We start from the raw sequence: 23,810 nt of genomic DNA on the forward strand, positions 1-23,810 counted from the left end.
CACTCCCAGGATGTGAACCCACAATTTAAGCCTATTTATCCCTGCCCTACTGATGCATAAAAAGAATATTAAACACATGGGCATGTCTTGTGTGGGGCTTGCACAAAAGAGAGATGGATAATCATTTTGGGTACTCGTCAGGCCTACACGAGAATTGTGCAACAACCACAAAAGTAATTTGAGAGAGTGAAACAGATTTTGAGAGCAACAAACTTGGAGTACAGACTGATGTATCCAGCAATGCTAAAAATTCTGTTCCATGCCATATCTTATTTCTTCTACATCCCTGGGGTGACATACGACTGGGCAGCAGGGAAGAAAGTGATGGGTGAACCTAAAAATGGAGGATGGATCGTTTATTCGTAATTTGCCCACATAATCTAAAAATGAGGGAAACTGCAGCAGAGGAGGAAGACCCAGATCAAAAGGTGAAGGAACTATTAAAATGTGAGAACAAAAGTCTCACTCATATTCGGCATGAGATACTACAGAAAAATATGAATTCCACCCTACAGTAGTCGACAAGCTGAAAAAGGGGCAAAATGAAAGAACCATCACAGGTCATTTGAGGGCTAGTTGGCTCCTTTGAATGAAATAAACATGTTCCTTAGCTTGGCAATGGTCCATGTCTGATAGCTCAGTTATGTCCAAAAAGTTAAGTGACTATTATTCTACTTATAAACATACGGACCTAAAAGTACTCGCCCGACATAGCTATAATTGATGATGCCAAACTGTTCTTTTCCTTTCTCTTTTTCTTGCGAGGGCTTCTTCACCTTCATGTCTTTTTATCATTTTGAAATTTTAAGACCCAGTTGAATGTGGAGGTGCAATTTGGATGGATGTTGGAGAGTGTTCCTTGCTATTTGGCCATTCTGGTGGAGCCCATAGACACAGCCACGACAACATACTTCATGCTTCATGAAGAGAAGAGTGTGGGTGGATGGTGGCAAAGCTAGGATAGTTATTAGGATGTTTAAATGCCAAAGCTATTTTACAGCTCAGGAGTTGAAACACAAGTTGTAAAAGCAAAGTAAATCATTCAAGGAGGACAATATCATCCAATCAATCTTAAGATTTACATATTACTACTAGAGATTTTGGGGCATATTTACGAGTTCTGGCGCATCTCTGCATATCAGCAGGGATGCACCAGAACAAATGCGCCACGCAAAAGTACCCTTGCGTCACGGCAGATGCGCCGCATTTATAATGCGGCACGCCGTGGCGCAAGGGTAGGCAGATGCATGACGCATCTCGTGACGTAAGGGCGGCGCATCGCTGGAGTCGCGTCGCAAGCGCGACGCAACTCCAGCAATGCTCAGGGCCACCCAATACTAAGGGGCATATTTACGTCTTCTGGCGCATCTCTGCAAATCAGCAGGGATGCGCCAGAACAGATGCATCACGTAATCCCCCCCTTGCGCCACCATAGATGTGTCGCACTTACAATGCGGCGCACCATGGTGCAAGGAGGGGCAGATGCGTGACGCATCTTGAGGCGCACGGGCGGCGCATTGCTCTAGTCGCGTCGCAAGTGCGACGCAACTCCTGCAATGCACAGGGGCTGCCCATACTCAACATGGTGCCTCACTCCTTACGCCTGCTTCATGCAGGCATAAGGATTTGACGCAGCAGCTTCGTAAAACTGACTCAGTGAAATCTTGTAGATTTCACTGCGTCAGTTTTACGGGGCTTTCCTGCGAGGGAACGCCCACCCTGCGACAGAACACCCACATGAAACCTGACTCAGGTTTCATGTGGCGCAGGGCTTTACAATGTGACGCATCTGCCTAGATGCGTCATGTTGTAAATAAGTCGCAACGTGGCGCATGGTTTATGCCGCCGCTGCGCCACAAAAGTGACGCACCTGCGGCGTAAAAGTGTTGCAATGGGCATGTAAATCTGCCCCTTAAAATGTTGCGTCAGTCCTTATGCCTGCTTCAAGCAGGCATGAGGAATTGACGTAGCAGCGTCGCGGAAGTGCCTGCGTGAAATCTTGGAGATTTCACGCAGGCTCTTTTGCCAGGCGCACAGGTGCCGGAGCGCCCACCCTGCGTGGGAACGCCCCCATTGTGGCGCTGGGCTTTATAACGTGACGCATCTCCCTAGATGCGTCACGTTGTAAATGCCTCGCAGGGATGCGCCACGTTTACGCCGCTGTTGAGTCCCGCAAGGCGGCGTAAACGTGGCACAAAGGCCTTGTAAATCTGCCCCATAGTGATTTAGTTTTAGATTCTCTTAATTTTAGACAAGTTCTAAAAGCTCCTCCACAAACATCGAATATCTGTCTCTCTCTGACTTGTGTCTCGAATGCTATGTTAAAACAGAAATCCATTTTATTATAATACAATCAGATATTCTTGAGTCGAATGTAGTATGGTACAGCCTTTAAAGTTTGATATTTGCAGACAGCCAATACTTTCATAGGTATCCCTGCTTCTTATGGGCTGGACTATGATCAGAAGCACGTCATTTGCATACATTTTATGAACCACAGGTTGCTTAGAGCAGCATTACCAAAAACCTTATATTTTAGTGACAAGCAAAGATAGTGTGAATGGCTTACTCAACAATATTAAGAGAGGAGCAGGTCATCAAGACAGCCAAGTGATACAACCCAGACACACTGCTTTTGCTTTTATACCAGAGGATCTATGAGGGTTTCAATTGCTAATAGAAACCATCTGCCATTCTGTTGATTAGACACATGACGTAGTAGACCCCCAGTCATTGATTAGTATACATGCCCTTCACTACCAGTTAGAGTGACCTGCATGGAGACTTTGGGGACACTTCTCAATCATCTCCCTAGGGGAGACTGGGTATTGGGGAGAGACTTTAAGTGGGTTGTTGCCTGGGAGTTAGACTGGACGTCAGGACAGCACCAGTCCAGCATACAACCACTGGTTTGGATAGGGTTTTAGTCTTCATGGGTGTTTGGAGCAGATTTCACCAAATGATCGCTGTTAAATATAATATTACTCAGAACCTCATAGACCTTCTCCAGGTTAGACTATTCCCTGATGAGATGGTGGGGAGGGGGTAATGGCAAATATCTTGGCCATAGGCCTGTTGGATAACTCACCAGTAGAACTTACTCTTGAACAGGAATTAAGGTCCGGTAGGGAGAGTTGACTGCTTAATTCGCGATGGCTGATTGAGCAAGAGGTGAGTTCCCATATTGCCACAGAAACTGAGGTGTATTTCGTTTGAAATCAAGGAATGATGTAATCCCCAACAACACTCTGGAAGGCCTATAAGGTGATAATTAGAGAGAAAATGACCAGCTTTTTTTAAAGGGAAAAACAAACACCTTCAGGTGAAGGTGGTGGAATTGGAGCTGTGACTCTTAAAACTGGAGTCTCAGTATCCAGCTGTGAAAGACCCGGCGATACTCAGCAACATGTAACACAAAAAAGTGGTACTCATACAAACTCTGTTGGGGAAGCTAACATAGCATGGTGGCCTCCCACATTCAAATATATCCATGGGGCAACAAGGCTAGCAAAACATTCCACTTGCTTTGTTAAAAGAGATATAGCCAGGACAACATAACCCAAATATTGTATGCATAGGGACGTGTTGTACCAGGTGACTGTGCTATTGTGTACACCTTTGCTTCCTACAATACAGAGTAATAGACTCCCCACACACAATTATAATTATGATTAGAGAACTCAATGAAGGATCCTTCTATAAGACACTTATCCAGGAAGGAGCGTGACATTCTAGAGGAAGTCTTGACTGCTCAGGAATTGGTGTTTGCCTTCAGCCAAGTAAATCCCTGCCCCAAACAGCTTTGATGCTGAATTTTTTAAGCAGTCCTCAGCAAAGGCGCTCCCACCCTTCAAGGCAATTCTAGGAGAATCTTGTTTTCATAAAGAGTTTTTGGCACAAGACTTAATGGCTAAATGAATGGCTGAAATGTTGGCAATCCATATACTGAGATGTTTCCTTCTATCTTCCAGTTTGATCAATATTTGATTAATATTGAAATTAAGTTTCTTGCAAAAACACTCACTACCTGTATGGAGTGTGTAATAACATCTCTGGCTCCCCAGACCAGTGCAGCTTTATTAGACCTCGCCCTTTCTCGAGGGCCACCCCAATGTTTTGCCTCACTCTCTCTTCCTTTTCTGCAGTCTTTATGTTGTCTTTGAGGATTTTTTGCACTTTTTACCTGTTAAATAGTAGTAAACTGCTTGTGCTCTCTCCCTAAATCATAGTAAAATTGGCCCACGCCTATTAGAATTGGTACATTTATTTTACGTATAATTCCCCAGTAAGTCGTAGCACATATACCCAGGGCCTATAAATTAAATGCTACTAATGGACTGCAGCCCTCATTGTGCCACCCACACTAATGTAGCTTTGTAAAGCATGTCTCAGGCATGCCACTGCAGCCTGTAGTGCAGTTTTAAACTGCCATTTCGACCTGGCAAACAGTGACAACACTGCTGCCAAAATAAACCTTTTGCGAGGCCTAAACCTTCACTTTAAATCACTCTTAAGGTAGGGCCTAAAGAATCATAGGGCATCCTGCCTGGTATCTAAAAGTAAGACATGTGGGTTTAAATTTTACATGTCCTGGCACTGAAAACTTCTAGTCGCTTGTCACTGCTGTAGGCTATCTCTCTGACCAGACCACCTGGACCTTCCTGAGGCTTGCTGCTAGCCTCTGCTGGAATAAGTCTTGATGACCACGAGGTGCCCCCCCCCCCCGGGCCCTGAACCACTGGATTGCCCCAGAGTGTACACCTGCTGAAGAAAAGGTGAAGATACAGAACGTTTTGGGCTCCTCGTTACAGCAAACGGACCTCTGACTCCAGCGTGATCAGCACCTTGCACCAACAGCCTGCATCGACCACCATTTGTTGAGCATTCTGGGATATACTTTCACAGATGTGCAAGTCATGTAATTGAAACTGTAGCACCGTGAAACTGTAACCCGTCAACACTCCATGCAAACCCACTTAGCTCCTGTCTAAAACTGTCTGAAGAAAGCGCTAAAAATGTCATTCAAGATGCTAGATTTGCTGCCTTCATTGTAAGTTGAATATTGCGTTGTTCCCGGCTCATAATCGAAAATTAACATACAGAGGGCTAATATCAGCCCCATGTTATTTTCCGATGGTGATAGGAGACTTGTAGTGGAGCCAGTGGTTTACTACAGTTAGTTCTTCCTTGTCCATCTACCAATGGGTTATGGGTTATGTGCAAAACACTGAGAGTAGTGCGGCTGGTGACTGCTGTGTAGTGTACTCAGGCCACAGTGCACCATGGTTGCAGCCACACATAGCTGCTGTTCAAAGCTGTCGTCAGCCATGAGCATGGGACTGAGTATACATATCACGAAACATTCAAACTATCTTCTGGATGCTGGAGATATTGTAATTGGTATTGCCATTGTCATCTGTTCTTTGCAGATATGTGTGTGTGTGTGTGTGTGTGTATTTTTTTGTATGTGCCTATCCTGGCACTGGAAAATGCACATAATTCTTTGTTCATGAATGTTTATTTGAACTTTTATCAAAGGATGTGACTAAGCACATAACTGTGAAGACAAATTCCATATATATATATATTCAGACCAGCTCACTTAAGAGAATTTTACGAGTGTAGGCTACGAGGCTTTATCAGCCATATGCCCCTGATTACAGCTAGCCACACAGAAATGTGTGTAAAATGTCATTTTTACAGCTATATTTGAGGTTTGCAGGGGATTTTGGGTAGGAAAACGTTGGGGGTCCTCAAGGAAGGTTCTTCCTCGCACATGATAAATTCCAAACACTAGGGTGTCGGATTTTATCGGGTGCTGTAAATGCTCTAAGACAAATTGACATCTAATCTTCTATGGACCTTTCTTTTCTGACTTGCCACTCTGCACGGTAGTATTGGACTACATAATGACATTAAAATTAATCAGGCTAACAAGGGTTCTACTTACATAGAATTTGCACTCTATTATTTTATGTCTTTAGTTCATTTTAACCAAGCAATCTTAAATAACATTACACCAACATTATGTTCAATCTGGTTTAAAATGATAAATAGGGTTTCCATACACCTTTAAAAGTTGCACAGGAAATTAATAGTCTTCAGTTGTACAACATGAGATCTTCAAATATGTAAGACTGGTAGTTAAACTTCTGCTTTTCTCAGCCAACCGTGAAATGTAAAATGAACATAGCTTATCTCTTTAAATAGTTGACATATTAAAAATATCCACTTTTCACGTTCATTGAATATTTTCAGTATGGCGCCAGACTATGAGGTAATTTCTTTTTTGTTAATCTTCCAACTCCCTGCAAAATATTAAGCACACGAATATCTAAATAAAAACATTTTATTAACTATACTGGAAACATGTTGGAAAATCGTAAGAACTGCCACATAAATGAGGTAATATATTCATATGCTAAACCATGTGGGGCACGTGCTTGTAATGTAGCTGTGTTATTCGAATTTGTTCTTTCTCCTTATGTTAGTCCTGGGTGTAGAGTTATATCCGGGAGTAATTTTGATAAACAATATATCCTCTTTGAGGCACAGGTGCGTCATGTTCTTGGGAGTAGCACCCTTAACCCAAAACAGCAAAGAAACATTGCTTGGCATGCTATACTGTACGCAATTATGTTTACTCTCCAAGTGAAGAACGAATAGTTACATTTAAATGGTGTATCCACGGTAGATTGAGTGCTGTTTATTGATAATGTTGATATGCATATAAAGTATGGGATGGGGGACCAATTCGCGAAAGGCAAAGGATCATTTGTAAAAATTGCTACCCCTTGCATTAATACAACACTTGGAGACAAATATGAGCTTTAAAGGGCTACACAATACTCCCTGAATCACTCACAGCAAAATAAATATATGACAGTCATAGTTTTGTAGGTGTACTCACATGAGTAGAATTTCCACCAGAAGTAAAATTCTGTATAGAGGAACTTAATACAAATGCTTTTTTTTCTGATTAGAATCATATGCGCATATTAATATGAATCTATTGAAATCGAAACCAAAACACTGAGGGGCATACGTACTAAGAAGTGGCTGAGTGAGGCGTTAGCCGTCATGGCTTAATGCCTCACTCCGCCCCTTCTGAAATGCAAGGCTGCACAATATTTAGAAGGATATGGTGCAGCCTTGCACTTCCTCATGCACTGGCGCTACATTTAGCAGTGTAGCACTAACACAGGCACCTTGCGGGTGTTTGCATGCAGGGGAAGATTGTTTATGTGTATGAAGGTCCCCCTTTCTGCACATAAACAATCCTAAAATGCCATTTTGTCACTTGTATGTGTGCTTCTTAATGCAGCACACATGAAAGTCAAAAAATTGATTTGATTTTTATTTACAGATTGTTTATGTACAGGAAGGGGGGACCTACATGTACATAAACAATCTATGGCAGTTTGCTTTTTCCATGTGTGCTGCACAAGGCAACACACATTGAAAAGGCAAAAACGAGAAGAAAAAATGCATTTCTCCTCGTTTTGCCAAGTTAAGACCAGGTTTTCCCTGGTCTTAATTTTGGCGCTGCCTCCTATGTACACCGCCCTTGTACATAGGGGGCAGCATCAAAATCAATGGATGTTGAGGTGGAACACCCACCGCAAAACCCACTGCCCACCCGTTTCACAATAACCATAGTGTGAAAGGGGACCTTATTTACAAGGCAGAGTTAAGCCACATTAAGTGGCTTAATGCTGCCTTGTAAATAAGGCTAAGCCCCTATCGCCACCACAACAATGGAAAAAGTGACGCTGTGGTAGCGATAGGGGCTTGTACATGTGCCCCTCAGATTCTTAGAAATACATTTTTCTAGCTTGTGCTTAAATAGTCTCCATCTAAGCCTTGTTTCCATCTTGAAAAATATGTGCGCTGTGTCATCATAATCTTCATGTGTTCATATTTTCTCATTTGACATTTCATACAGCAAAATGTGCACTATTTCTTTTGTAATGATATTCTGTTCTCCAAGAACTTTGGAGGAAGCCTTTGCACATTCAAGACTTTTCCTGCGTGCATGCTGTAGACAGAATATCTATGCGTCTTTCCATTTTTTATTACCTCATATTTGTTCAGCTACCTCCGATTACATTGGGTCAAATGGGGCAAGTTGTGGGATTGTGCCAACATGGTGGGTTTATAGGAAGTTTTATAATATTGAACAGTGATTTGCCATTAGAATGATACATTTACTCACCCGATGCTGACTATGCAATTCTTTATTGCTGTCCATGATAACAGTTCATATCAAAGACCCTTGGATTTGTGAATGAGCCATGACCCTTTTCTGAGGCTTTAGAGACTGTGCCCAAATTCTTGTTGATTTGCTGCACATTTTTGATGTAGGCTGTTTTTCTGTTTTTGTTAATTACTGCATCCAATCCCAGCAAGTGGGCTCAACTATCATGCAGATTATTGAAGTGATAGCACATGCACACCCACATGTGTAATGTCACATTTTTTTTTCTCTATGGAGAAAATCCCTCCTCAACTACCCACTGAATCTAGGGTGGATGCCACCCCATTCACAACAGAGTAACATATTTACTGCTGTCTTTGACAGGTAAACGTGTAAGTGTTCCTGTAGTAGTCTTTCAACTCTCTCTCCTTGGTATTAGTTCTTAGTTTCTATGATGTCACTACCATGGTGACGGAATCTATATGTTTGAATACTGGGTGCAGTTATTGGGTTCCCTGGAAGCTGTGGAGGTGAACAGACAATAAACCTAGTGATTCCACACTTACCTGCCTCAGTGTGATCCCTACAAAATTGGCGACGAGTTGGTCTGTTCCTCTCTCAAACCCACGTGTGCTGAAGTCTCCTTGGTCATGTTCCTGCCTCATCTGTGGTCATCTAGATGGTCAATTTCATTTTCTGAAGCAAACAACAAGTGTCCATGGGTCTAGAATAAAGAAAACTTTGTACTTAAATATGACGAGAACCTTCCAAAAAATATGTAGTGTTCTATGATTCAGAACGCTATCTCTAGATACCTATTGGTATTAAAGGATACCCATCAGTAGCTGTCCTGTACCGCCCTATACATCATTTGGGCTTCCTCATACCGTATGGTTCAGGAGTTCACCAACAGGGACCAGATGTGTATGTCCCGTATCTTTGCGTGAGCTCGATGGAATGAGACCAGGACATGTAGAAATCTATAGCTACTGATTTGCAGTGCAAAACAAGTGTGTGAAAAGTATATATAATGTGTAATTAAAATTGGAGAAAATGAAAGAGAAAAAAAACGGTTTAATGGTGTCCCTCACTTTTCCAAATTTTTGACCTCCCCGAGTCGGGTTGGATGCTAGCTGGGAGTACCGACGGAGAGAATGGTGCTCCATTCGCCTGAGCCGCAGCCTGGTGAGGTGAGGCAAATCCCTCCTGCACAATAGAGATTTAAGGAGGTGAAATTAACCACACCTAGGAGTCTGGGTGATATGGTTTTTGACTTAGAATTTTGATTTATTCACTTATTGCAGTTGCATGAACACCTTTCAAAGGTCCTGATGAAAGCAGAGGACACCCGTGTCCATTAGTCTGCAGAAACATGTTGACCACTTATTATATACAGCAGATATTTGCTTGTACTGCTATTTTTGCACTGTCTTTTTAAAAATCGTTGTTCATTGCAGAGACAAAAAAGTTCAAGAGAAACTCTTAACTCTGAAAAAACCCATCTTTACAAGAAACTATCACCCTCATAAAAGGTATTGAACTTTCTCAAAAGGCTTCAAGAGAGCTCAAACCAGAGAAAAGTGTTGCAGCTGTTGTTAATGAACAAAAAGAACAAGGTGCCAAGCGTCAGGTGGAAAAAGGCAAATATTTTGTTGATCCTAAGGGCTCTAATCACCCTGTCATATATGAAAAGACATTTTATTTTAATAAGAATGTGTGTCCTAAGTGTGGGGTCCCTTCCCATTTTCCGAATTCTCTGGTGTGTCCTGCAAATAATGCCTCGGCAGGAAGTGCAGTAAGCAAGGGAATTTTCCTAAGATGTGTGGTTCCCGTGGGAATACTAATGTTGTTTATTCTGAGGAGGATAAGAGTGATTCACTAAATGAAGTTGTGAGTTCTTTGTCTGATGTTGTTGTGGTGGACAGAGATGATTCTGACGATTGAGTTGTTCCTATCGTGGATGTCATTGTGGATGGTCAGTTTTTTAAACTTTTGGTGGATTCGGGAGCACGCATGACGATGGTCACTGAAGAATTGTTTGAGTGTAAGTGGGCTAACAAACCACTTACACCTCCAGACATATGTCCCGTTTCTTATGAAGGCAGGAAAATCGAGTTGAGTAGGTTCTTTGAGACCACTCTTATTTTCAAGAATAGATCAATTCATGGAAAGGTTTATGTTGCGAGAAAAGGTCTCAATATTTTGGGATGGTACCACCAGGTTCTGTTTCGAATTACTCTGAGGCCTGGAACATCTGTACATGTGTCAGTGGTAGGTGACTCTGTCCAGGGTGAGAATCTATCTTCTTGGTCCCACAAGTTTGAGAATGTTTTTCATGATAAATTGGGATGCATTAAAGGATTCAAACATCTCATTAAAGTTAAGGAACATGCTGTGCCTGTCAAGCACAAACTTAGGAATGTGCCATTAAGTGTCAGGGAGGATCTGTCTGCTGAGCTGAAGAGGATGTGTGAATCTGGTGTCAATGAACCCAATGAGTCTTCCCTTTGGTTATCTCCGTTGGTGGTTGCACTCTAAACGGATGGTAAACAAAGAGTGTGCATTGATTTGTGCAGTCTCAATAAGGAGATTTGGATTGATTCACCCCTCCTTCCCCATATTGATGTTATTCTTGCTAAGTTCTCTGGTACTAAGTTTTTTTATAAGATTGATCTTGCATCAGCCTACCACCAGGTGGGGTTGGATTCTTCTTGAAAACATCCTACCGCTTTTGTCTCTCCTGTGGGTACCTTTCAATTTAAAAGGGTGCCTTTGGGGTTGGTTTCAGCAGCCTCTGAACTTCAACATGTAATGGAGAAAGTGTTGGAAGGTGTGAAGGACATGGTTGTTTTCCAGGATGACATTCGGGTTGCTGGTGATTCCAAAGAGACGCATGACAGAAATTAGTGTGACATTTTCAGTAGGTTGCAAGGAAAGGGCATTGTGGCGAACAAACTTAAGGGTGTGTTTGGTGTTCAGTCAATTGAATATTTGGGGCATCGCTTTTCCGGTGATGGTATTGAACCAAGACATAGTCTTATTGAAGCCACTGTGAATGCTCCTTGTCCCATCAACAAGGATCAAGTTTTTTAGTTTTTGGGTGTTTGTGAATTTTATACTAAATTAATTTCTAACTTTGCTGCAAAAAGAGTGCATCTTAGAGATTTACTTAAGCGGAAGATCTCATGTGTATGAGATTAAGTGTGCCAGGATGAAGAGCTTGGTTCCTGTGGCATTCTCACCCCTTTTGATCCTCATGTGCAGTGTGTGGTGTCTGTGGATGACAGTTTTGATGGGTTGGTGGTATGATCACTCAGTTCAAGAAGGGCATAGAGCATGCTGTTGGTTTTGCCTCTTGTGCATTACGACAGTGCGAAAAAAATATTCTGTCATCGAGAGGGAGTTGTTGGCTCGCTGTTGGGCCGCAGAGAGGTTTAAGTGTTTTTTGTGGGAGTAAGACTTTTAAACTACTTACTGATCACAAACCTCTCCTTCCCATTCTTAATGAGAATATTGTCAAAGATCAGACTCCTAGAATTGCAGGACTTAGTTCAAAGTTAATTGAGTATAATTTTGAGGCGGGACACATTTCGGGTGGAAAGAACACGAGGGCAGATTTTCTTTCTAGATCACCTTTACCGTTGGATGGACGTGATCCTTCTGTTCACGAAGCAGATGAAGAGGGTTTGATTGCTGTAGTTGAAGCTTGTTCTATTGGTTGTTTTAAGGAAAAGGAGTGGTTTAGTGCCATGGAGTCTGATTCTGTTCTTGGGAAGGTGAAGAGAGTCCTATTGTTTCATGTTGGCCTAGAGAGGAAAACCTAGACATTGACTTGCAACCTTTCTTTAAGATTGCGAATGAGCTTACTTTGGAAGGCGGTGAGATGATCATGCGTGTAGATCACAGATTTCCAAACTATGTGGCGCCACACATTCCTGTGACGCGCCACATATGTAGGTGTGTCGCATCGGCAGAGTCGAGCTGCAGGGGCTCTTAGAAGGGGCGAAGCAACAACAAAGCCCTATTAACATGCAAAGTCTTTGAAGTGCTCGGGTGCGGATCCAAATGTCCCGGTTTTAGCATGCTGTTTAGATCACCCCCGCGGGCCTTCCAGCAACAGGCAGAGTGGCTCTGCAGGGGCTCTAATATGAATAACAACAAATCCTTATTTGCACGTTAAATGGTCTTTTAAAGACCTGTGAAGTGCTTGGGTGTACCCCCGGAAAACGTGCCACAATTCAATATAAGGCAGAGATAAACAGGGCATGCTACGTGCAGTACTAACTACGCCAGATGTATTTTAAATTAAGTAGCCCATGTGTAGATTCTATCCAGGAACTGCTCAGAGAAAAATTCATTCCACCTATTCGATATTGCTTCTTTTCATATGGCTCTAAATTAAAAAAAGATCCGGAGACAGTCTTGTCCACCGCAGTCTGACATGGTTTGGGGCTTCCAAGTATGTTCAAGTCAGTCAATTAAGATTGGAATTTAGGCTTACTAATTTAACTAGGATGGGCGATTTTACTTTTCATTAAATAGTGTCTGGGGAAAAAAAAGCTGTAGTAGGCCTGCTCAAGAATTTCTCAGGGAAGTAGCGTTGTACTGATTTAAAAATGCATATTACAAATGTCATCACGAATCTTACCAGAATTATAAACGATTCAAGACTTAACAAAGATTGGAACAGTCATCAGAGCTACATCTCCCTCAAGGAAATGGCCAAAGAGTCACTTGAAAAATCTGAGAAAAGAATTACATTTATACAAATCAGGTTCTGCCTTCTCTCAGGAGATGTATGAGTGAGCTGGAAATAACAAGGCTCAATGCACTGTAAATATTATTGCGGTTGTAACTATACTTGTGAATCATTCCCTCTTAAACTCTGTGTCTCCTCTTATTAGGGCTCAGAATTAGTTTGTTAAGGCCCTGTTTCTTAAAATTGGGGATACACACTATTAATGAGGCGACTGCATTGTGTGTGCTGGGTCAAGATGTACAGCAATTCTGCAGATTGGTGAAATATTGTGACCTTGCTATCGGAGAACTTGAAAGGTAACGGATAGAACCCATGCTCTGGCTCGTAGGAAGGGAAGCATCCCAGATTAATGCACACTGTCACTTATGAATTGCACACCTTCTTTGAAGATTTCTTTCAGAACGTACCTAGTCATACATTGTAGCATTTTTAATTTCCCTGTGAATTCCCAATATTTTTTCCAAGAAGCCGAGGAATATTTATATACATTCAGTTTGGCTTGTAAAAATATTGTAATCTTGGTTTTCAGTGGGAATCGGCACCTGTGCACTATTGTTTTGACCCCTATTGCAAGGATATTAAAAATGAGGGAGAGGGAGTGAGACAGAGAGAGAGGGAGACAGAGGGAGGGAGACAGTCGGAGGGAGAGGGAGTGAGACAGAGAGGGAGTGAGACAGAGAGGGAGTGAGACAGGGAGGGAGGGAGACAGTCGGATAGAGAGGGAGTGAGACAGAGGGAGGATGACAGAGAGGGAGTGAGACAGAGAAGGAGTGAGGCAGAGAAGGAGTGAGACAGAGAAAGAGTGAGGAGGAGTGAGACAGAGAAGGAGTGAGACAGAGAGGGATTGAGACAGAGAGAGAGGGAGGGAGACAGTCGGAGGGAGACAGATGGAGGGAGACAGATGGAGGGAAAGGCCACCTCCGCCACTGATTCCCTCACTAGTACCCTTTAACAGTGCCCTTCAAGTCTCTGTGTGTGGGGGATGTGTGTGGGGTGTGTGTGTGTGTGGGGTGTGTGTGTGTGTGTGTGGGGTGTGTGTGTGTGGGGTGTGTGTGTGGGGGTGTGTGTCGGGGTGTGTGTGTGGGGTGTGGGGGTGGGGTTATGTGTGTGGGGTGTGTGTGTGTGGGGTGTGTATGTGTGGGGTGGTGTGTCTGTGGGGTGGTGTGTGTGGGGTTGTGTGTGGGGTGGGGTGTGTGTGTGTGGGGCCCTAACCCACCATAGGTGGTTCGGTCTCACTCGCTGCGCTTCCTCGCGTTACTGTGTCCCTGAAATGTTTTTCACAAAAGGGTGTGTCACCAACATGAAAAGTTTGGAAAGCTGTGGTGTAGATAAATGTGTTCCTCCTTTTGCCTTGAGATCTTGTATAATCGATTATGGGCACGAGGGTCTGGTATGGAGGCCCCGTGGACCGAGGATACGTTTGCCCTCTGTCCTCTGGTGGAAAGTGAGGTCCTCAGACTGATGGAAGCGGTGAAATCTGGGTCACCTCTTGATCCAGCCCCTCCAAAATGTTTGCAACTAGGAAAGAAAATCATTGCTCTTGTTCTCACCTCGCTACTGTACCTGTCCTTTAGCATGGGGCAGGTCCCCAGTAATTAGAAACATGCTATGGTGGTCCCTAAATTGAAGAAACTCTCATTGGACCCCGCTCTTCCTGAAAATCTAAGACCCATATCTCTACTTCCCTATTTAGCTAAAATTGCAGAGAAACATCTGAATGGCCAACTCTCAACGTTTTTGGAAGAGAGGCAGGTTCTTCATGATACCCAGTCCGACTTTAGGCCTTTGCATAGTACAGAGTCCGCTCTCCTCCTGGCAGCCGAAGTTGTGAGGACAGTGGCTGATGAAGGTAGGACCACAGCCTTGATTCTGCTGGACCTAAGTGCCGCGTTCAACACGGTGTCCCACAGCCTTCTACTTGAGAGGTTATGGGAAGTCGGGGTCGGAGGTGGCACGTGGATTTGGCTGAAGAATTTTCTGGAAAATAGATCCTTCCAGGTTTTGCAACATCCTTTCAACTCCAGAGTCTGTCCTTTAAACCAGGGGGTGCCGCAGGGATCAGCTCTCAGCCCTACCCTGTTTAACATTTATATGCGCCCGCTTGCAAATATTGTTCTGTGACATGGAATTAAGCTGGTGTCATATGCTGATGACACTCAGCTAGTTGTGACCCTGGAACAAAAGGAATCTGGAAGGGCTGTTGATTTCAGAACTTGCCTGGGCGAGCTTATGGACTGGATGAGACTGAGTTGCCTTCAGTTAAATGCAGGGAAGACAGAGGTGATGGCGGTTGGAAAACAGCCCTCTTTCTGGTTGTAGCACTGGTGGCCAGATGCACTAGGACCTAGTCCAGTGCCGAAAGCCACGTGAAAAATTTTGGAGTGTGGTTCGACAAAAATCTTTCCTTCTCTAAGCAAATATCTGCTGTGGCCGGGTCATGTTTTGGCATTTTAAGGATGCTACGTAAGATTCTGGACCTCCTCCCTGGACGCTAAAAGAACTATTGTACAGGCTCTGGTCATGTCTTACCTTGACTATTGCAATGTCCTGTATTTAGGGGTGACTGCAAAAAATGTTAACATCTTGCAGAAGGTCCAAAATGCCGCAGCCCGGCTTATCCTGAATATCCCAAGGAGGGCTTCGATGGGAGAAGCTTCAAAGGAACTGCATTCCCTCCCTATCCGGGCCAGAGTCACCTTTAAGGCATATGCTTTAGTCATAGGATCCTCAGGAAAAGGGGCCGTGTTTCTTCTCTCCCTCCTGACGATCTACCATCCTGCCCATAATCTGAGATCGTTGGGGAGTGCTAGATTGACTGTGCCCAGGGTGCGGAAGGCTAGGGCTGGCGGGAGATCCTTTGGTTTCCTGGCAGCCAAGGCATGGAATGAGCTCCCTATGGCTCTAAGGACATCTGAGCTGGAGTCTCTGTTCCGCAAGAAACTGAAAACCTGGCTCTTACGTCACCCCCCGGGAGGGCTAAAGTAGTAGAGTGCCACCTCTGTGTTGATGTCCGCGCTGGAAGATGGTTAGCTTGGGAGGGTCGCTGGGGTTCATTTTGTCCTGGCATGGGGACACTCCCGTTGGAGTAACCATAGTGCTTTATAAGCTTCCTAATAATAATAATAATATTATGTTTTTTGTTAGTTCTTTTTCTTCTTGGTTTATTTTTTTCTCTTTCTTTCTAGATTTTATTGCATTCTCTTATCTAAATGATTTCTATATTTTGTGGAGAGAAAGGAGATGTTGTAGTAGTATGTCCATTCTCTTTCTTGGCAGGTAGGCTGGGTCACACTTACACTGCCTTTCCACCGATGGAGGTTTGAGATACCTTACCCAGAGCTGTACTATCTCTGTGCCCAGGCGCATTATTGGTATGGTCTGAGAGCGTTAACATCACATGTGGCACCTGAGACAGATGAAATGGCACCTTTATCGCTAAAGGCTCTTATAGGAAGTGAAAAACTATGCCGACGGCACACTACACACTAAGAACATGGACCGAACTAGGCTGACGGACGGGCCTAAGGGTGCTATATTCTCCCTCACTATCACTTAGCCAACACCCATGAATATTGGTAACACCTGAACCAAAAGTAGTATCCCACCTGTGCAATAAGGGCCTAGTAAACTGGGAGATATATATATGTCAATTAGAGATTTTTGAGCTTGGACGATTTCGCTGATGCCACACAGTGCACCTCCTTGGATACTTTCTTATATACCACCGACTAAAAACTGTGCTGGGGACATTAAGGCTAGAGTTCCTCAACGAATCGGTGCCATTTAGGGTACTGGATACACTCCTCAAGGCCACCTCAATGACACAATTAATCACTAAACTATATGGGGCAGCATTGGAGGATGCGCCAGCAACAGCACAATCTGTACACACCAAATGGGAGGGATTGATAGGGCTTGAGATCTGAGAATTTTTTTTGGCTGTTTGCTTTACCCAAAACAGCATGATATCCGAGCACTAGGGTTCATATTATACACTATAAAATTCTTCAACATGCATGCCACACCCCCTTCTCTCTCCATCAGTATGGCCTCAAGGACTATACCAACTGTGCAAGATGAGACCAGCTGGGGGCGCTTGAGAGGCCTAGAGACTCAAGAGTTGTGGTTTTGGGCTGGGTACAGGTTGTTCCAGTATCCTACCGCTGGTACACTACACTTGCATTTTTGCAGGCATGCGGGCTGGTGGCTTGCTGATAGGGCAGAGGAAGGTCCCCAAAGTACAAGGACTGCATTCAATCCATCATCTAATATAATAAACAAGTTGAATTATATGCCATGATGCTCCCTCCCTTCGTCGCGGCCCAGAGATATTTGAGGCCCCTGAAAGCCTTTCTACTGACTACACACGAGTGAGATGCAAAGACCCCCGGTGGAGCTCTGCAATGGACAAAGGGCACCCCACTGTGGAAGTCCAATTGCTTTGTGATCAGATGTTCATGGCCTGATACAGGGCATGGGTGAGTGGTTTGGAGGTATGGCTACAGAAAGGCCTTTGCTGGCTCATGTTTCTCTTATATGCATGAAGGTCTAAGTGTACGCCCATGACCACAGACTGTTGATGCTATTGCCTTTCTTACAGACTGGTTGTATGTTTCTGGTTCTCTTGCTGTCAATAAAAATTACAAAACAAAAGAAATTCTGTACATTTCACAGCTCCTTCTCCAGTGTCATGATATCCAGTGGCCCCTCGTTTTTGTCACCAAAAAGAAATTGTGTAGGTTAGCAGACTTGGAATTCAACAATGGACTGCTGTTTTGAGAATTGTATGTTTCATTTAAGACGATCCAATTTTTTTTATGTCATAAATTATTTTATTGATGCAATGTCATATACTGCTATTCTTTTTTTTTTAAACTCTTTTTATTGACAGTGCTCAATCTGGTTGACATGTCAATCCATTGGTCACATTGCATCGGACAAACAGGCAGTGTACAGCATAAAGAATACTCACGATTCACCATTATCTGGACAATCAAAATAAAACCCATTATCCCAGACCTCCCCCTATTCCCCTGTATCTTCTCCAAGGCCCCCAGATCTTCTTCCATTTTTTGGGGCACCGGGCCCGAGGATTGCCAAGACGTTACAATTTTTAATAAAGTATGAGCTGGAATTTATGAAATTTCTAGTAAAGTGAACTCATTTGAGCCACTTTTTATAATGGCACTAAAAACTGGAGATAATAATAAATTATTTTCGAAAGATGGTACATCAAATCCTAAGAGGAGCAATCATTTTGTACATAGTGAAATAAAAATTCACAGCATTTCTAAAACACATGCATCACCACTGATATAATTTGATATTGAATAAAGGCTGTGATCACTACTTTACATACTCTCTTCGGTCCTAAAAGGAGTCATCTACTCCGCCAGGTTTGATTGGAAGATCAGGTTGCTCCAACAGGGAAAATGGTGGTTCACAAGCCCCAAAAACAAAATGGCACAGCTATGTTCTTACCACATAGCACCAATGTGGTTGTTTTGTAGAAACCATAAATATGGTCTCACCTAAATATTATGTCCTGTATATCGTTTCAAAATATCATTCATTTTCTATAGATATTCGGTAATTAACTCCATTAGGGTGATATTTTTGTATATGATATGTATATGATATTTAGGATATGATATTTAAGCCAGCTCTTCTGATAACAATATTTTGGTCCCAGATCCACCTACATAGTTACATGAAAAAAATATTCTGATTTAAAATAGCAATATTATCCAATGGAGAGGGCAGTCCTGTATGTTGTTAACCAACACAGGAGAAGAGACATCAGCGTTATCTCCTTTTACCTTACCTATCTAGGAGTGCCTTTCCAATTGGATAATATTGCTCAATTATGAGATAGCAATGACACTTAAGAAAACACTACGGTAGAGGTGTCAATAAGTTCCAAAGAGTGCCATTGGCAAATATGTAATTATCTTATGACATTTAATTATTTGTCTGTCATTTGCAAAACGCAGAGGGCAAACATCAAATTATGTAATCTACTGGGGTATGTACTTTTATAAGTACATTTAAGGAATATTTAGAATATTCTACAACAAATGTGTATACAAGCAACAAGAGAATCATCTGAACACAAAGTTGTTACAATAAACGGGACCAATGGATTATGCTCTGCAGGAAGCAATTAGACGAGCAAAGGTTTGAGTATTTCTCATAAATTTGGTGTCGATGCTTTAAGAGACACATTTTGGAGGAGGTTAACATTTTTAGATTAATTCTATGCATCTATCAGCATCTTTGAAAGTGTGCCCCTTGCACGTAGGGGGCAGCATCAAAATCAATGGATGTTGAGGTGGAACACCCACCGCAAAACCCACTGCCCACCCGTTTCACAATAACCATAGCGTGAAAGAGGACCTTATTTACAAGGCAGAGTTAAGCCACATTAAGTGGTTTAATGCTGCCTTGTAAATAAGGCTAAGCCCCTATCGCCACCACAACAATGGAAAAAGTGACGCTGTGGTAGCGATAGGGGCTTGTACATGTGCCCCTCAGATTCTTAGAAATACATTTTTCTAGCTTGTGCTTAAATAGTCTCCATCTAAGCCTTGTTTCCATCTTGAAAAATATGTGCGCTGTGTCATCATAATCTTCATGTGTTCATATTTTCTCATTTGACATTTCATACAGCAAAATGTGCACTATTTCTTTTGTAATGATATTCTGTTCTCGAAGAACTTTGGAGGAAGCCTTTGTACATTCAAGACTTTTCCTGCGTGCATGCTGTAGACAGAATATCTATGCGTCTTTCCATTTTTTATTACCACATATTTGTTCAGCTACCTCCGATTACATTGGGTCAAATGGGGCAAGTTGTGGGATTGTGCCAACATGGTGGGTTTATAGGAAGTTTTATAATATTGAACAGTGATTTGCCATTAGAATGATACATTTACTCACCCAATGCTGACTATGCAATTCTTTATTGCTGTCCATGGTAACAGTTCATATCAAAGACCCTTGGATTTGTGAATGAGCCATGACCCTTTTCTGAGGCTTTAGAGACTGTGCCCAAATTCTTGTTGATTTGCTGCACATTTTTGATGTAGGCTGTTTTTCTGTTTTTGTTAATTACTGCATCCAATCCCAGCAAGTGGGCTCAACTATCATGCAGATTATTGAAGTGATAGCACATGCACACCCACATGTGTAATGTCACATTTTGTTTTCTCTATGGAGAAAATCCCTCCTCAACTACCCACTGAATCTAGGGTGGATGCCACCCCATTCACAACAGAGTAACATATTTACTGCTGTCTTTGACAGGTAAACGTGTAAGTGTTCCTGTAGTAGTCTTTCAACTCTCTCTCCTTGGTATTAGTTCTTAGTTTCTATGATGTCACTGCCATGGTGACGGAATCTATATGTTTGAATACTGGGTGCAGTTATTGGGTTCCCTGGAAGCTGTGGAGGTGAACAGACAATAAACCTAGTGATTCCACACTTACCTGCCTCAGTGTGATCCCTACAAAATTGGCGACAAGTTGGTCTGTTCCTCTCTCAAACCCACGTGTGCTGAAGTCTCCTTGGTCATGTTCCTGCCTCATCTGTGGTCATCTAGATGGTCAATTTCATTTTCTGAAGCAAACAACAAGTGTCCATGGGTCTAGAATAAAGAAAACTTTGTACTTAAATATGACGAGAACCTTCCAAAAAATGTGTAGTGTTCTATAATTTAGAACGCTATCTCTAGATACCTATTGGTATTAAAGGATACCCATCAGTAGCTGTCCTGTACCGCCCTATTCATCATTTGGGCTTCCTCATACCGTATGGTTCAGGAGTTCACCAACAGGGACCAGATGTATATGTCCCGTATCTTTGCGTGAGCTCGATGGAATGAGACCAGGACATGTAGAAATCTATAGCTACTGATTTGCAGTGCAAAACAAGTGTGTGAAAAGTATATATAATGTGTAATTAAAATTGGAGAAAATGAGAGAGAAAAAAAAAACGGTTTAATGGTGTCGCTCACTTTTCCAAATTTTTGACCTCCCCGAGTCGGCTTGGATGCTAGCTGGGAGTACCGACGGAGAGAATGGTGCTCCATTCGCCTGAGCCGCAGCCTGGTGAGGTGAGGCAAATCCCTCCTGCACAATAGAGATTTAAGGAGGTGAAATTAACCACACCTAGGAGTCTGGGTGATATGGTTTTTGACTTAGAATTTTGATTTATTCACTTATTGCAGTTGCATGAACACCTTTCAAAGGTCCTGATGAAAGCAGAGGACACCCGTGTCCATTAGTCTGCAGAAACATGTTGACCACTTATTATATATAGCAGATATTTGCTTGTACTGCTATTTTTGCACTGTCTTTTTAAAAATCGTTGTTCATTGCAGAGACAAAAAAGTTCAAGAGAAACTCTTAACTCTGAAAAAACCCATCTTTACAAGAAACTATCACCCTCATAAAAGGTATTGAACTTTCTCAAAAGGCTTCAAGAGAGCTCAAACCAGAGAAAAGTGTTGCAGCTGTTGTTAATGAACAAAAAGATCAAGGTGCCAAGCGTCAGGTGGAAAAAGGCAAATATTTTGTTGATCCTAAGGGCTCTAATCACCCTGTCATACATGAAAAGACATTTTATTTTAATAAGAATGTGTGTCCTAAGTGTGGGGTCCCTTCCCTTTTTCCGAATACTCTGGTGTTTCCTGCAAAGAATGCCTGTGGCAGGAAGTGCAGTAAGCAAGGGAGGGCTAAAGTAGTAGAGTGCCACCTCTCTGTTGATGTCCGCGCTGGAAGATGGTTAGCTTGGGAGGGTCGCTGGGGTTCATTTTGTCCTGGCATGGGGACACTCCCGTTGGAGTAACCATAGTGCTTTATAAGCTTCCTAATAATAATAATAATATTATGTTTTTTGTTAGTTCTTTTTCTTCTTGGTTTATTTTTTTCTCTTTCTTTCTAGATTTTATTGCATTCTCTTATCTAAATGATTTCTATATTTTGTGGAGAGAAAGGAGATGTTGTAGTAGTATGTCCATTCTCTTTCTTGGCAGGTAGGCTGGGTCACACTTACACTGCCTTTCCACCGATGGAGGTTTGAGATACCTTACCCAGAGCTGTACTATCTCTGTGCCCAGGCGCATTATTGGTATGGTCTGAGAGCGTTAACATCACATGTGGCACATGAGACAGATGAAATGGCACCTTTATCGCTAAAGGCTCTTATAGGAAGTGAAAAACTATGCCGACGGCACACTACACACTAAGAACATGGACCGAACTAGGCTGACGGACGGGCCTAAGGGTGCTATATTCTCCCTCACTATCACTTAGCCAACACCCATGAATATTGGTAACACCTGAACCAAAAGTAGTATCCCACCTGTGCAATAAGGGCCTAGTAAACTGGGAGATATATATATGTCAATTAGAGATTTTTGAGCTTGGACGATTTCGCTGATGCCACACAGTGCACCTCCTTGGATACTTTCTTATATACCACCGACTAAAAACTGTGCTGGGGACATTAAGGCTAGAGTTCCTCAACGAATCGGTGCCATTTAGGGTACTGGATACACTCCTCAAGGCCACCTCAATGACACAATTAATCACTAAACTATATGGGGCAGCATTGGAGGATGCGCCAGCAACAGCACAATCTGTACACACCAAATGGGAGGGATTGATAGGGCTTGAGATCTGAGAATTTTTTTTGACTGTTTGCTTTACCCAAAACAGCATGATATCCGAGCACTAGGGTTCATATTATACACTATAAAATTCTTCAACATGCATGCCACACCCCCTTCTCTCTCCATCAGTATGGCCTCAAGGACTATACCAACTGTGCAAGATGAGACCAGCTGGGGGCGCTTGAGAGGCCTAGAGACTCAAGAGTTGTGGTTTTGGGCTGGGTACAGGTTGTTCCAGTATCCTACCGCTGGTACACTACACTTGCATTTTTGCAGGCATGCGGGCTGGTGGCTTGCTGATAGGGCAGAGGAAGGTCCCCAAAGTACAAGGACTGCATTCAATCCATCATCTAATATAATAAACAAGTTGAATTATATGCCATGATGCTCCCTCCCTTCGTCGCGGCCCAGAGATATTTGAGGCCCCTGAAAGCCTTTCTACTGACTACACACGAGTGAGATGCAAAGACCCCCGGTGGAGCTCTGCAATGGACAAAGGGCACCCCACTGTGGAAGTCCAATTGCTTTGTGATCAGATGTTCATGGCCTGATACAGGGCATGGGTGAGTGGTTTGGAGGTACGGTTACAGAAAGGCCTTTGCTGGCTCATGTTTCTCTTATATGCATGAAGGTCTAAGTGTACGCCCATGACCACAGACTGTTGATGCTATTGCCTTTCTTACAGACTGGTTGTATGTTTCTGGTTCTCTTGCTGTCAATAAAAATTACAAAACAAAAGAAATTCTGTACATTTCACAGCTCCTTCTCCAGTGTCATGATATCCAGTGGCCCCTCGTTTTTGTCACCAAAAAGAAATTGTGTAGGTTAGCAGACTTGGAATTCAACAATGGACTGCTGTTTTGAGAATTGTATGTTTCATTTAAGACGATCCAAATTTTTTTATGTCATAAATTATTTTATTGATGCAATGTCATATACTGCTATTCTTTTTTTTTTTAACTCTTTTTATTGACAGTGCTCAATCTGGTTGACATGTCAATCCATTGGTCACATTGCATCGGACAAACAGGCAGTGTACAGCATAAAGAATACTCACGATTCACCATTATCTGGACAATCAAAATAAAACCCATTATCCCAGACCTCCCCCTATTCCCCTGTATCTTCTCCAAGGCCCCCAGATCTTCTTCCAATTTTTTGCGGCACCGGGCCCGAGGATT

Source organism: Lissotriton helveticus, chromosome 2_2, assembly GCF_964261635.1.
Source record: "Lissotriton helveticus chromosome 2_2, aLisHel1.1, whole genome shotgun sequence".
NCBI lineage: Eukaryota > Metazoa > Chordata > Amphibia > Caudata > Salamandridae > Lissotriton > Lissotriton helveticus.